We start from the raw sequence: 15,972 nt of genomic DNA on the forward strand, positions 1-15,972 counted from the left end.
CAGCAGGGCACGGGCAGGGCAGAGTGGGGAGGGGTACATTTTCAGAGGAGGGACTGGGTGGCCAGATCGCCCAGCACCTTGGGAGACACAGTTAAGAGTAGAATCCTTACGGAAGGGCAGCAGGAGCCTGTCAATACTTCTTAACAGAGGAGACATGTGGCCAGATTTTCTGTTGAGAAAGATAACTCAGGCTTCTGATGAGGGAAGGCTGGGTTATTCTGACCGCGCTTCTAAGGCAACTTAACTTCAACTATCTATACTCAACACAGAGATGCAGATATCTTTGCAAAAGCATTAAACGTTTACAAAAGAAGGAGAAATTTCCAAACGAAGCCTAAAGCGAAAATAGGAACTCAGAGCAAGGAGTGCACACAGAGGCGTCTTCTGCCTAAGGAAATTTTCCAAGCTCGGAGAAGTCTTCTTTGCCAGCTGCAAAAAATAAAAAATAAAAAAAAAAAAAAAAGGATGGGGGGAGGGATAGAAACAAAAGCCCAGACCCCACAGTTTAACAAAAGACTCTTTCCCACAGTAAGCTGGGCCCCCAAGGCTACACCCTTGGGGAGAGGGCACCAGTCCTTCTGAGGATATACAACTGGGTTTGAATGACTCGGACATTTCGGGGAAGCTCCAGCTTGGGTTAGGTGAGCCCCAACAGGCAGGACTTCCAAACGTGTGGTCGAGGCCAACAAAATTCCTCGATGAAGGAAAGTAACTTCATCCCACGCCCTAGACCATCCTCGGTTTCGTTTTTCAAATACCATGATCGATGCGCAAAGAAAACTGGGCATCCAAGGAGGTAAGACACCCTGAGGAAGCAAACGGATGAAAACACTTAGAAACATACCTGCAAAGGTTTCAGATGTTGAAATTAACATAAAACAACCGTGTTCACTATATTTTAAAAAATAAAAAGACAAGCATGAAACATCATGGGAGGACATAAAACTATCAGAAGCGACATAGCAAATTGACAAAACAAGCAAACAGAGGTCCTGGGCATGAACATTACGATAACTGAAACTTAGAACTCAGAGATGTTAGGGGTGCCTAGATGGTTCAGTCGATAGAGAACGTGACTCTTGACCTCAGGGTTGTGAGTTCGAGGCCCACAGTGGGTATAGAGATGGCTCAAAAAAAAAAAAAAAAAATCTGAGGCTTTATTTCTTGAACCTGTTGGTCATGGTCTCATACTCACTGGTTTCTAATCATTCATTAAATTGCACATTTGGGGTTTTTTTTTTGTTTTTGTTTTTTACTGTACTACAAAGCTGTGTGTTTATAATTTATGCGTTTCATGCACATGGGTTATATTTTGAACTAGTGAGGCATAGAAAGCCCTGGGTGGATGGGTTTAAGAATGGATTCAATGCAGCCAAAGAAAGAATTGGGTCAAAAGAAAGTGTCCCAAATACACTGCAGAGGGACACAGAGATGGGCAAAAGGAGCGGGTCGAAGCAGAGAGGATAGGCGAGACAGAGTTTGATCGGAGCCCTGGAAGAGAGAAGAAGGAGCAGAGACAATGTTTAAGAGACAGTGGATGATAATTTCCAGAACCGATAAAAGACACTAAACCACAGGGGGTGGGAGCTCAGTTCATTAAGTGTGCGAATCTAGATTTCAGCTCAGATCGCAATCTCAGGGTCATGAGATCAAGCCCTGCATCAAGCTCTGCACTCGGGGCAGGAGCAGTCTGCTTGGAATTTTCTCTCCCTCTCCCTCTCCCTCTGGCCCTCCCCCTGCTAGCTTGCTCTCTCTCTCTTAGATAAATAAATACATCTTTAAAAAAAAAAAAAAAAGACACCAAACCACAGATTCAAGACACCTAAAAAGTCCTAAGAGATAAATAAAAAGAATTGACACCTCCATCCATCACAGCAACGCTGCAGAAACCTAAAGGTAAGGAGAGAACATATCTCGCAAGAGTCAGAGGGAAAAAGCCAGACTTACCTTCCAAGGAAGCCTGGTTAGACTGACAGCTGACTTCTCCGCGGCAACCATGGAAATTGGGAGCCCTGGGAAGCAGCACCCGCCTGGAGTCTCCTGTGCCGTGGCAGGTCACTCTGGCTGCTGAGTGCAGGATCAGGTGCAGGGGCCAGCCCAGAGCCCAGGAACCAGCTGGAAGCTGGGACAACGGTGGCCAGGACCCAATCAGCAGCAATAGGGAAGGAGACGGGTGGACAGATCTGGGAGAGGCGGGGGAGGCAGAACTGAGGGGGGACTTGGTGATGACTTTTTGTGATGGAGGAGGGCTGAGAGGAGGCAGGGTGAAGGTCAAGTCTGGCTGGAGGGGCCTGGCTGCCCTGAAAGAGGAGAAGCAGGGTTGGGGGGGTGGGTGGGCTTCGTTTGGGAGGTGGTCGTCCCAGAAAATCAAGGCCACTGGTACCCAAAGGAAGGGAGTCTCCTGGGCAGAGGGAGACAGGAAGATTCCCGGATGAAGACGCAGTACGATCAGTTCTAAGGGCAAGTGACAGGAAGGGGAGATCTCCAAGATGGCAGCCCGAGAGCTCCAGAATGCGTCGAGGGTGGCGGGAGAGGGCAAGCCGAGCAGGCAGCCAGAGGAGGCAGGCTGTTCCCTCCCAGAGCACCAGCAACCAGCAGAGCTTGGTTCGGAACAGGTGCCGAGTTCACACTTGCCGAACAAGCCAAGGGATGGAGGCCGGCACGTGGCCGGTGGTTGTGGTTGGTGTCCATGGTGAGGCCAGCACTTGGCCGGTTTCCCTTTTCCATCCTGGTGCCCCTTCACCACCAGCTCCCCTTCAGCTGGGATTCCCAAACCGTAATTATGCCTCCTGCAAACACCAGTGCGTGTAGCACCGAATGGGGAAACTGAGGCAGTCCCAAGCAAAGATTGCTTGGCAAGGTTGGCTTTTTGTTTGTTTGTTTGTTGGGTGGGTGGGTGGGTGAGTGGAGAAACCAAGCACCCAGCCCCCCTGCCTGACTCCCTACTACCCTGACCACCTCGCACCCTGCAAAGACCTTCCACGGAGAGAGACGCATACGTTCCCCTCTCCCCGCTGTCACGCACAGGAAAGCATCCGCTCAGCCTGGCTGCCATCCTCTGGGGTCCCACCTCCGGAGCTAAATGCACAGCCACAGAAGGACGGACACCCTCGCCTCCAGGAGCGAGAACCCCCAGGGGTCCCCGAAGCCTCTGACAGTGGGAGAACTGAAGCTTCCCGGAGCCCTCCTGCTCCCGCCTGCCTCGCGGCTGCTCATTTCCACAGAATCTGTGGGCTGAGACTCTGGCGTGTGACTCACCTCCCTCCCCTCCTCTCCCTGAGTAAATGTCAAGTAACATTAGCTATCCCATCTCCCTCAGCAGCACCCCCCCTTCCATTTTTGGTGGTGCTGTTTACCTCGGCTAGATCAATCAGCGTTTGGGGAGAAAATAGAAACCCTTTTAGATCCAATTAATGAAAAACGGGCCACAGGAATGTGCCTGTTTAAAATTTCACTACCTGGGCAGGGAAAGGACCAGAGAGGCGGGGGGGGGGGGGCGGGGGGGAGGTGGCGAGAAGCACGCTGAGCCCCGCCACCAAGCCCGGACCCTCCTAGCATTCCAAAGAGAAACCCCAGTTTCTGAGGCAGCACCCCCCAAACTAGGTCCTGGTCAAACACTGCCCTTGCGGGCACAGAGCCCGAAGCAGCCTCCTCGCTGCTTCCTGGGAGGGTGGGTGGGGAAGCGAGGAAAGAGATGGAGGGCGGTGGTTTCTACATGAGCTGCGAGTCAGGGATGCAGAGTGAAAGCCCGCAGGGGAGACTCGGGGGTCTCGTAGCTGCATCCCCAGCTCGCACCCAAGCCTGGCTTGGGGGGCCCCTGGCTTCCTCGACACCAGGACCCCAACCCCGAGGAGGTACAGCTTCATTCCTAATCCACCGTGTCCCAGGAATCACGCCAGGTGCGGGGGCTTCCACCACTGGGCTCGTGGTCCCGTCGGCCACGTGATGGTCCAGGGCAGGCAGACCCGACTCTGACCCCGGCTCAGCCGCAGCCAGCTGCAGGACTTTGGGCAAATGCCGCGCCTGCTGAGCCTTACACTTTCCATCTGTGAAATGGGGTCATAATTGGTTGCTTCCTAGGAAGTTTCCTTGTTCTTGGGGCATCTGTGACCTGGCTCCTGGGACCCCCTGCCTCCCCCCCACCCCCCACAGAGACAGTCATTTGAGGCAAAGCCTGTGAAGTGCCCATGACTGAGGCAGGAATCCACACGGCTCCGCCCGACCCCTGAGCAGGGCCCCCCAGAGCTTTGAGGATCACGAGGACCCCGCAATCCCACCCACAGGACCCAAAGCCACTGGGCAAGGATTCTCCTTCAACGTATTATGTCCCGTGGGCGGCAAAAGACCCAGAGCAGGTGCACTAGCGATGTGGTTTGGAAGGACGAAAGGGTGAGTTTTACAGTCCTCCAAGTGCTTCCACATCCTCTGGGTGACAGCAGGAAACAGACAAGTGACATCTCTGGGCTTAGCTTGTCTGTCAAGTGGGAACTGAACCAGATGCCTCTTGGACCCGCTTCGCATCCCGCCAGCTTCAGCTCTGCTCCAGGTGAGCTCCGGGTGGGGACAGGCGCAGGCAGGCTTAGACGCTGCACGTGGACCCTGTGGCCATACTGCGTCCTTCAGTGTTCCCTCTGCACCCCCTCTAACACACCATAGCAGTGTGGGGCAGCAGGGGGAGCGCTCCCCAAGGCATGCATAGCGGGGATGCAGGGAGCTCCCTGTCCCCCAGGGCAACCCTCCATCCGTGCTCAAGCAGAAGGTGCTGGGTAGCTTCCACTATGCCCATCAGAGGGCCCAGCAGGAGAGAGGGCAGCCACCCGCCGGAGTGATTGGCCCTATGACCCCCAGTCCCGTGTGGGCTTCTCTGGATGGGCTCCCTCTCCCACCCCCTCCTGCAGCCCCCTTGGAGCTCTTTCTAGAAAAGGAGGCACACCTGGGTCCTCGGGTCCTCCCCAGGTTCTGCTGACTCAGACGGAGGCAAAAGCTCCCAGTGACGAGCATATGGTGACCACATGAGCGGCTGGGGGCATGTGGGGAGCCCAAGCACAGCGGATGTGACACGGGCCCAGCATGTAGCAAGTGCTCAATTAACAGGTGTGGCTTCCCAGGGACAGGGGGTGAGGGAAGCAAGGGGCATCCATTCATCCACACAGGCTCGGCTGAGGAAACCCCCGTCCCGCGCAGAGCCAAGGCTCAGCTCAGAAACAGCACAGTCCCTGCCCACGAGGGCCACGTCTCCCAAAGCAGACAGACAGGCAAGTCGCCTGCGGGGTGTGAAGCCCGGTGCAGGAGGGTGGGTGATGACAAAGGAGAAGTGAGTGGGCGCAGTGAGGGAAGAAAGAAGGGCACCCCGAGTCCGGGAGCGGGGAAGGAGACACGAGCGCTCACCAGGCGGACAACGCAGGGAAGTCCCAACACAGTCCGAAGACAGGGGATGACCTCGGGTGGTGGGAGAAAAGGGAGGGGGAGGCCCCGAACCACAGGCTTCCAGCAGACCAGCCAGGCCTTCACTGGCCTCGGGGCGAGGCCTGGCTCCTGGTATTGGCGGGAACCCCGGGCTAGCCGGGCACAGATGTCCCTCTGCCCTGCCAGCGGCAGCTGGGGCTTTTGTGAAGTGCCCGGCCCCGGAGCCATGCGCTCGGGAGACCCCAGCTGTGCTGTCCCATGCCAGCCCAGCTCTGAAGGCCCTGGCACAGCCAGAGGTCACATCCAGATGACCCTGTGCCCGGCTGTGCGACTCAGCCCGGCTCAGACAGGTCCAGGCAGCAGGACCAAGCTCTCCCCGGGGCTCCCCCGCCTCCCGGGGGCCAGGGATGGGGACCGGCGCTCACCCATCTTCCCACGTAGCATGAGCAGCAGTAGGACGGAAGTTCCTCTCCCACCAGCGCCGCTGGCTCGGCTCCCACTCTGCCCACACGATCACTCAGGAACCCAGGCCAGGAGGGGCTCCCCCATCTGGAAGCTCCCCATCTGGAAAAGGCGACTTTCTGGGGTCTCCAACATAGAGGAAGAGGGAAGTCGCAGCTCCAGCCCAGAAGGGACACATGTCACTTCTCCTCTCCGCCCATGAGCCAGGACACAGGTGGGAGGGCACAGGTAGAACGTTCGGTGAGCGCGAGCATCTCTGCCACAGGGAGCAGCGCGACTTCTGAGGCTGTGTCCCAGCCCTGGTGGCCTTGGGCATGCGGCTCAACCTCCCAGAGTCTTCATCCCTTCCATTTCTTCGCTGGGAGCCGGGGCCCAGTTAGTTAAGCGGTAACACCAGCAAAGTGTGCCCCCCACCCCCTCTCCCCACAGGTGACCCGCGAACGCATGTCCCCTGTGTCCCCGATTCTTTGTCACCATCTTTGACTGCAACGGTTATGACTGGGAACTACCAAAACAAGTTATTGCATTTTCTCTTATTTTATAAAAACGACCTGGAAAATGCAAGGGGAGAACCATGAGCCAAAAGGGAGGAGGGCTGGGTGTCGTCAGGGTAACGTGACCGAGGGCAGACATCACGAGACCCACCAAAGAGCCGCGGATCCCAACACTCCCCTGGACACGCTCCAGAGGAATTCCAGACAACCGGGCTGGAAACATGAAGCGAAATGACAAAATTGAAACACACGCAAAATCCTGGACGTGGACGTGGCCCTTTGACAACAGTACCTAAGGAGACAGGGGGGTCTTAGGTTCTCCCACTTTGGGGAGGAGCCAGCCCCAGGATGACGTTCAAGTCTGTGAGGCATTCACACGCTCGCTCCCCGTGAGTTTTCTTCAGGAATATATATGTTGAAAGGAAGGGATTCCTGTCACAGGATGTCCACCCCCGCCCACCCCCCGGCAGAGGAAGGGATGACCAGCTGCCAGTGGAAGCTGGCTTCACAGAGACAATAATATTTGGGGCTGGTCTTAAAGAGCGACGGGGTCACATGCTGGAGAAAGGGACTCTAGCAGACACTGAAGGTCCTCTCGTTCCCAGTCACTTCCAAACCCTTTCTCCCCTCCCTGCCTCTCATCATAGAGGCTAAAAAGCCAGGTGCTGATTTTCCTAGCATCTCTTACAGCCAAAAGAGGCCAGGGGACCACGTTCTGACCAATGGTAAACAAGGCAAAATCGGCAGGTGCCTCGAGGCCTTCCTCCCTGATAAAGAGGGAGAAGTCCCAGAAGAGAGCGCTCACTCACCACCTTCCCTGTGCCTCCCATCACATACACACCCTCTCCCTTCCCGCTTGGAGATGTGGGATGTGGAGCCTGGGGCTGTGGCAGCCATCTTGTCACCATGCAGAGAATCAGAGAGGCAACTCAGGGTCTGGAGCCTGACCCTGTGGCTAAATAAACTTGCAAACACCATTCCTGGTCTTCTTTTTAGGTAAACTCTAATTTAGGTAAATTCTAACTTAAGCCTCTGGGGGTTAGGTTTTCTGATACCCGCCACTAAGGGCATTTCTAAAGGATACAAGGTCCTGCCTAATAAGGAGCTCCAAACAAGGAGCAGAATTTGCTTCTAGAAGCCAGACCAGGAATGTGAGTAAATTCCCATTTCGGCAAACAGGAGGCCACAATTCAGTCCAAGGCACCTCTCTATCCGGGCCCTACTGTCTCCAGCTCTGAGAGCTCCAGCCCCAGGCCCAGGACTGACTTTGGCCCCGGTGCGACAGCTGGGAATAAGACAAGAGGTCACAGCAAGCAGGGGACAGACATCGGCCGGGTGCCCGCAATTCACTAACTACTCAATTAACCGTGACAAGGGAAGAAATATCAGACGCCGAAAATTCCTGCAACGGGGGGAGCCAGCCTGGGGTGTAAGAGAGGACCTCCCCAAGGATGTGACATTTAAACAGAGACCCGAAGGACTCACTGACCTTCTTCCACTGGCTGAGGCTGCACAGGTGACGGGGCCTCTCCAAGCCTCAGTTTCCACCTCTGTGAAATGGGGGTCCAAGCCTCAGTTTCCACCTCTGTGAAATGGGGGTCCTGGCAGGCCTCCCCCACAGGGTCCGTGTGGGGCTTCCATGCGGTGACACGGCCAAGCCCAGGCCTGACGGTGTTAAGTGCTCGGCAGACATGAGCTATGACATCACTCTTCGGAAAGAGTGGGAGCCTGATGGCCCCTTGTGATAGGCTAATTGGGGAAACAGCCTTTGACAGAGTGTCTTCGGGCATGCTGGAACCCCACGGCTGGCCTGTGGCTCCCTCCCATTTGCTGTTTGCGTCTCACACCCTGGACTACAAGAGGTCAAGAGAAGGCTGGGAAAAGGTTGTTCCTTCTGGGGTTGCCAGATTTAGCAAATAAACACATAGGATGCCTAGTTACAACCGAATGTCAGATAAACAAATAAAATGTTTAGGGCAAGCAGGTCCCATGAAATGCTTGGGACATACTTATATGAAAAAAGTATTCACTGTTTATCTGAAATTTAAATTAAACTGGGTCTGCTCTATTTTATGCGGCAACCCTAATCCCATGATGTCCTTATGCCATGCCCTCCCTTAAGATTCATCCGTGGCTCCCCAGTGCCTTAGGCCGAAGTGTAACCTGCTGCACATGTGACCGCAGAGGGCTGCGTGCGTGGCTCCTGCCTGAGCCAGCCTCAGCAGGAGAAGGCAGCGGAGCCCAACCGAAGGGATCACGGCCCAGCCTTTCATTTCACAGACGGGAACGCAGCCCAGCTCCAGGCCAGGCCCCATGCTGGGGACTGGGGACCCTCCCACTGCGGCTACCTGAGCTCCTCTCCCTGAACCCTGCCCTTATCAGAGACTTCACACTAAAAGGCATTTTTCTTTGTTTTAAGCCTCTGCCTCCTCCCCATTTCCTCTCTTTCATGGGTGGGAAACCCCTGATTTCAGATCAAAAGGACCCAAAAATTCACATGGCATTTCAAGTTGAACCCACAGCTGGACAACTGACTTCAGCGAGTTCCCCAGAGCCTCTCCCGGCAGAGCTGTCCAGGCCTCACCCCAGGTTTCGCCCTGGAGGCAGCAACAGAGAGCAGGAGAGACACCCGGGGTATCTCCTTTCCCCTGGAAAAGAGGGGATTAGAACAGCAACAGCTAGCACCCAATCATTTAAGACTTGCTCCAAGCAGACCTTCCCCGACACCACTGCAGAAGAAACCAGGTTCCCAAGGGACACGCGTCCCAACCGCCTGCACCTTCCTGGCCTGGGGCAGCTCAGTTTCGGTTACTTATTTGGAGAATGGTGTGCTCGGTCGGGGTCTGTCTCCCTCTTGCTTGGCCCGTCAACCTCGCTGCCGTTCCCCAGCACCCGGCACAGCACCCGGCGTCCAGTAGGTGTTCAGCAAATATTTGTGGCATGGAGCGAGGAGAAGGAGGACGAAGCTCATGGGTTCCTTGAGGGCAGGAGACTTGCCCAGCTGGATCGCTGCTCCATCCCGTGGGTTCCATGCAACAGGAAGGCGTGTTGAAGTAACAAGGCTCCCTCCGTCAGCACCTAGAATTGAACACATCAACCGACAGGATCCGCAGTCTGGTTCACCTGTTTCTCCTCCTTCCCCTCCTGAGACGGCGGCCCTCGCTGGACCCATTGCACTGATGGGGAAGTAGAGAGCCCCCTACTTCCTCCTCCTCACAGAAGGCAAACCTAAACCCATGTATGTATTTATTTGTCTTTTTACAGATTTCATTTTTTTTTTTACAGATTTTATTTATTTATTTGAGAGAGAGTAAGCACAAGCGGGAGAACAGGCAGAGGGAGAAACGGACTCACCGCGGAGCAGGGAGCCCGACGCGGGGCTCCATCCCAGGACCCTGGGATCATGACCTGAGCTGGAGGCAGAGGCTTTAACCCACTGAGCCACCCAGACGCCCCTAAAGCTGGGTATTTAAATATACTTCAAGCTCTAAAGAAAGGCAGGGAAGCGATTTCTTCAAGAGTTAAGATGGGAGTCACCAGTAAGGGGGAGAGAGGTGGGCGTAAGCAGTAAGGGAAACACCGGGAGCTTCTGGGTGCTGATGGCGACACTCTGTGTCCCAACTCGATTGACATCTCCGTGCGCGCGTGTGTGTGTGTATGAAAGAGAGAGAGAGACCATAACCTCCCTAAAAATTTGGCCTGTGCCTGTTCAGGCAGTCCACTCTAAATGTCTGCTCCTTAGACCTCGGGCCTGGGTGCTCTCCACACACACACAAGCTGCCCTGCCTGCCTGCCTTCTGCCCCCTCCACACAGTGCCCACCCCTAGTCTATTCCCAGCCCTGGCTTGTCCAGCTGCCCATCGAACAGCGCAAGCTTCTTGGGGCCATCATGAAAACCAAGCTGAGACCTGAAGACCCAGAACCCCCAGCAAGGCGACCAGGTCAAGGAAGAGTATTCTGGGAGAGGAAACAGCATGTGCTAAGGCCCTGGGGCCATCATGAGCCTGACTCATTCCAGGAACTGAAAGTAGTTCCTCATGGCAGAGAGAGGGACGCAAAGTGGGTGATTCTGTGCGGGGGCATGATCTGTAGGGCCACAGGGGCACAAATACCCCTGGGCATCGGACTCTAGACCCCCTCCCCCCCCCCCATTTCCCCACAGGCACCAACTCACACAGGCCTCATGCCTGCTCCCAAGAGGGGTTTATAAAGCCTCTGCCCCACCCTACACTCCCTGCCAGAACCTCCCCCTCCTCTGTCCTCCCACCTCCCCATCCCCATCCTCCCTCTTCCTCTCCATCTGCCCCCTCCCTCCTCCCTCTCGCCCTCCGGTGTGCGCACACTGCTCATCTGAACAGGGGAGACAGGACCAGCACACCCTCTCCCCATCCCACCAGCTGGCAGAGCCGACTGGATGGCCCGGGACCCTGGGAGCCCAGAAGTATGGCTGGCCTCCACATCCACTCTGGAAGCTTCTTTCAAAGAACAGCAGGGCAGGAAAGCCCTTGTAACCTGCTTTCTCCTCACATCCCTCCCCCGGGGCACCCCAGCGAGCCCATCCACTTCCTGCGGGGCTCCCGTCCTTGAGGGTGGTCGAGCTCAGGCCTGGCTTTCGTCAAACACCACCCATCCAGAAGGCTACAGGCCCATGCGGAGGAGGAAGGGGGTCAGGGGAGGGGGTGGAATTCTCCAGATTTTCTCCCAGCTTCCAAAAGGCCTCCAGAGAGCTGGTTATATAAGGTTTCTTAAAAAAAAAAAAAAAGTGTGGAAAGGAAATTTTTGCAAATATTAAGGAGTGCCACTCAGGGCAAATAAGGGGGCGAACAGGACAAGTCCCGAGCCCAGGAGCCCCGGGAGCTCCAGGTGGGCAGGGGTGCCCCATCTCATTGCCGCTGGGCCCCCCGGGCCAAGCTTGGTGCCAGGCAGGAGGAGGCGCTCGGAAAATACTTGCAGATTTAGCGAACAGAATCAAGGGGAGAGAAGCCGACAGGAGGAGAACTAGACCAGGGTTGGGGGTGAAGGGAGGGAGCCCGAGAGAAGACAGGAGGGTGGCTCCTGGTGGGAAGGGGGCTTGGGTGGGGGGTGTTTCTCAGGAATCAGGAAAACTGCTGAGTAAAAACTGTCTTTTTGAAAAGGCCCCAGATTATTCATCTAAGTCCTCATCTCGCTCAATTTCAGTTCAAGCGGCTGCAAATATTTGAAATGAGTAATTTCTCCTGATGAAGAGAGTCTGATTTTGATTCTGCCTAATTTATTTCGAGATTTAGGGGAGCACCCGGCAGAGAGGGGTTGAGCCTGTCGTCAGCAGCGGCCACCCCCTCTCTCCCAAGCCACCCCCCGGTCCTGCCCTGCCCTGCCCCAAAGTTGTGGTTCTGGGGAGAGGAGGGTGGGCCGCGCAGCTGGAGCAGGGGCGGGCCCGGGCAGCCCAGGGGCCCCCATTAGAAGGCAGAATCAGAGCCAGGTGGCCCCAGGCCCCTGCCACGTCTGCTGGGCCTCCAGGCCTCCAGTCCACTCCAGCTCTGCCTGCTCCCTCCCCTCTTCAAGTATCTTCAATGGCTCCCTAGGACCCCCGGACAAATCATCCCTGAGCTCAACCTCCTTCAAGAGCCCCACCTCCTTCGGGAGCTCCTCCTCCTCCACTTACCCAAGTGCCCCTGGGCCCTGGCACCTTCTCACCACTCCACCGGGCACAAAGCAGACCCTGTTCCTCCCACAAGGATCGAGCCCAATGTCACTTCTTCTGTGAAACCTTCCTTGTCCCTGGGAGAGGCGGGGGTCACGGGGCAGGGTGGCCTCCCACCCTGCAGAGCCCTGGTCCCCTGTGCGGCCACCGTCTGGATACCACCTAGCCCCCCTAAGCAGACTGGGGGCCAGGGCTGGCCCTGTGGCCTGTGGGGGCTTGCCGCCTGCCGCCCACGAGTGTACTGGAGAAACGTGGAGAGGAAAGAATTCATCATAAAGGCACGACTGAAGAAGGGACGAGGGTACAATTAAACCCATTTTAACACAGAGCCCACCCCGAACAGAGAAGCAGCCTTGGGGGTCCCAAGGAGCAGTCCTTCCTCGGCACCCCTCCCCCAGGGTCCACCCACCCAGACGTGGGAGAAAAGTCCTGCCCGTGGCCCTGGGATGCAAACAAGGCAGGTGCCTCAGTGGCCCCTCACCAGCGTGCAAGGGGGAGAGTGTGAGCAGCCCAGGGCCATCTGTCCCCACCCACCGGGAGAAGGCCCCTCAGAGGCACTCTGTGGGCAGGCAGGAAACATTCGCTAAACGAATAGAAGGTTCCTTTCAATTCTAGCATTGCAGTAAGGCCCACGGGCTGGGGGAAGGCAAGCCTGCGTCTGAACCCCAGTTTTACCACATCTTGGCCTTGAGCCGACGTCCATCACCTCGCCGGTGCCATGGGGCTCCCAGAGAATCTGAGGTGCCTTCTGTCCCAGGGGCCCCAGGAACCCACAGCCCTACCAACCAGAATACCAGTACCCACCAATTCTCGAGAACTCTCCCAGGGCCTGGCCTCCACCAAGCCCTTTCCCACACCACATGACCCACCACCAGGAAGACCTTTGCGGCCCCATTTCAAAGATGAGAAAACCCAGGTCTGCGGAAGCAGACCAACAGGTCCCTGTTCAGACTGGGAAACCACACACACCCAAAAAATTACCTCAGGACGAGTGGAAAGAGCACTGGAATGTGAGTCCAGGAGTCTGGGTCCGGGCCAGCTGAGCCCTTGCAGGGAGACCCACAGCCTTCCACTCGCGTTTTCTCCTGGAAAGGAAAAGCAGCCTGTGGGTGGGAACAGAGGGGGCGTCCAGGTGTCAGTTCACGGGAACACTTGGCAACAGGCTTTACCCACAGGAAGCCACTGAGGTACAGGTTCATCTCGAGCTGACTGGGTCCTACAATGTGGCCAACTCCGTGCTGGGAGTGGGGTTCAGCGCTGAGTAAGGGTGGGGGTCCCTACCTTTGAGCAAGAGCAGCGGGAGAGGCGAGACCAGAAGCATCATTCATGGTAGACTCTCAGGGGCTGCTCTCCAAGGCCGATGGGGCTGGCGGCTCAGCGAGGAGAGAGGCTGCCACCAGGAACCAGCTTTTGGACACAGGGGGTTTTCCCAGCAAGAGCTGGGCTGGGCTTCGGCCCCAGAGGGGAAAGGTCTGAGCTGGGTGAGTGGGTGGGGTCCCATCCCCAACCACCCGGAACCCCAGATTTTAAGATGCATGTTGTCTAAGGGGATGAGGTGGGGTGACCAGGGAATGCCTGGTTTAAAATGCAGATTCCTGGGGGCCGGGGGGGGCGCTCAGTCATTAAGCATCTGCCTTCGGCTCAGGTCATGATCCCAGCTCCCTGGGATCGAGACCCATATCGGGCTCCCTGCTCAGCGGGGAGCCTGCTTCTCCCTCTCCAGCTCCCCCGGGGCTTGTGTTCCCTCTTTTGCTGTCTCTCTCTGTCATAAATAAATCAAATCTTTTAATTTTTAAGATTTTTTTATTTATTTATTTGACACAGATCACAAGTAGACAGAGAGGCAGACAGAGAGAGAGAAGCAGGCTCCATGCTGAGCAGAGAGCCCGATGCATGACTTGATCCCAGGGCTCTGGGATCATGACCTGAGCTGAAGGCAGAGGCTTTAACCCACTGGGCCACCCAGGCGCCCCAAATCAAATCTTTTTTTTAAATGCAGGCTCCCAGGGCCCATCCCCAAAGGCTCTCTGATTCCGTCCGTCTGGGCCCAGGCCTGGGGATCTGCATTTGACCATCAGCTCAGTTGACTCTGGTGCAGCAGGTCCCGGGGGAGGTCCCTGCCCATCACTGCAGTGGTGGAGAGCCCGGGAGCTCTAGCTCCCGACAAACATGAGGGTGAGCCCAACTCCATCCCTTCGCAGGGGGAGGGGCAGAGAGAGAGGGAAAGCAAATCCTCAAGCAGACTCCCCACTGAGCACGGAGCCCAACACGGGGCTGGATCTCATGACCCTGAGATCATGACCTGAGCCAAAATCAAACGTCAGACACTTAACCGACTAAGCTACCCAGGGGCCCCTTCAACTTCCTTTCTGCTGGTGGGTGCCCCATGCAGGCATTAGGAGAGGCCGGCGGGTGCAGGGTTTAAAAGCTCAGGCTCCCCAGTCAGACTACCCGAGCTTCTGGCCCACCTCTGCTGCTCACTGCCTGTGTGACCTTCCTCAGCCTAATGAACCTCTCTGTTCCACAGCTCCTTCAACTGTACAGGGGAGGTAATCACAGCACCTGCCTCCCAGGACTGTTAATGGAAAATACATGTGGGCTGGCACGCCCCACACACTCACTGAACCACAGCCTCTGTGCGTGAATTCTCAACTTCCCAGCCATCTGCCTGCCCCTGCCCTCACCCCCACAGCAGCCAGAGGGATCCTGGTGAAGCCCGTGCTCCATGGGGCACACGCCGACTGACAATCACAGCAGTCTCCTATCCGGTAACCCTCTTCCTCCCTGTGGCCAACTGGTTCCAGCTGCTCAAAGCCCAGCCCATGTCTGTGCCCTCAGCCTGTCCACAACCGGGCCCCTGGCTCACCTGCCCGTCCTCTGCCGGAAACTCTCCTCGGTTTGACTCCTTCTCATTCAGGTCTCAGTCTGAATATTGATACCTATTGTGGGCTGACTTTTGTGTTTGATTAGAATATTTGTATTTGCTTACATCTTTCTAAAGAAACTCTGAAGATTCTTCAAAACCTAAGAACAGTGATTATTGGGATGGGGAACCGAGCAGGTCAGGGTGGAGGAAGAAAGGGGCTTTTCATCTTCTGGGTGTTGAATCACATGAGTGCTCTACGTGATCACAAAAATAAGTGTATTTTTTTTAAAAGATTTTATGTATTTATTTGAGAGAGAGACAGCTTGAGTGGGGTGGGAAGGGGAGAGAGAGCAGGGAGCCCAATGTGGGGCTCGATCCCAGGACCCTGAGATCATGACCTGAGCCAGAGGCAGAGGCTTAAGCCACTGAGCCACCCAGGCGCCCCTATTTTTCAAATCAAAGTGTATATTTGATTGGTTACTGTGTGCGCTTCCCATTGGAACATCCCCCTGTGAGCAGAGAATCATGTCCCATCCCAGGGCCATGCCAGAAGTGCTTAATGGATCCTGGGGAAGGAGTGAAAATCATCACAGAGGTACGCCTCCTGCCCAGCTGTGCACACCACACCCTCTCCTGGGCCTACTGACATTACTCCCAGGACTGAACCTGGCATACCGTCATGGCTCAGTAAATATTGAATGAGTAAAAGACCTGTTAAAAGATGGACACATAACTTCCAGAGGGACAACCAAAGCTTTTTAAGAGGAAAACATTTAGAAGTGTTAGGCACAGAGTAGATGCTCAATACACGGTAGTTACTATAATTATTACGAAAGTGTAAATGACTTACCTGGGGTCTATTTCTGTGAGCAGGAGGAAGACGCGAAGCCAGGAAAAACCCTGATGAGAAGGAGGAAACAATTCCAGGACAAAATTCTTCTTTGGAGTTTTACTCCAATCATTGTACGATTCCCTTTATACTTTTCAAAAAGTCTCTGCCATAAGGTCTCTGCCGCCCCACCCTCCATGCTATAAAATGTCCCAGTTTGAGGGCCAGAGAA

This window comes from Meles meles, chromosome 11 (assembly GCF_922984935.1).
Source record: "Meles meles chromosome 11, mMelMel3.1 paternal haplotype, whole genome shotgun sequence".
NCBI lineage: Eukaryota > Metazoa > Chordata > Mammalia > Carnivora > Mustelidae > Meles > Meles meles.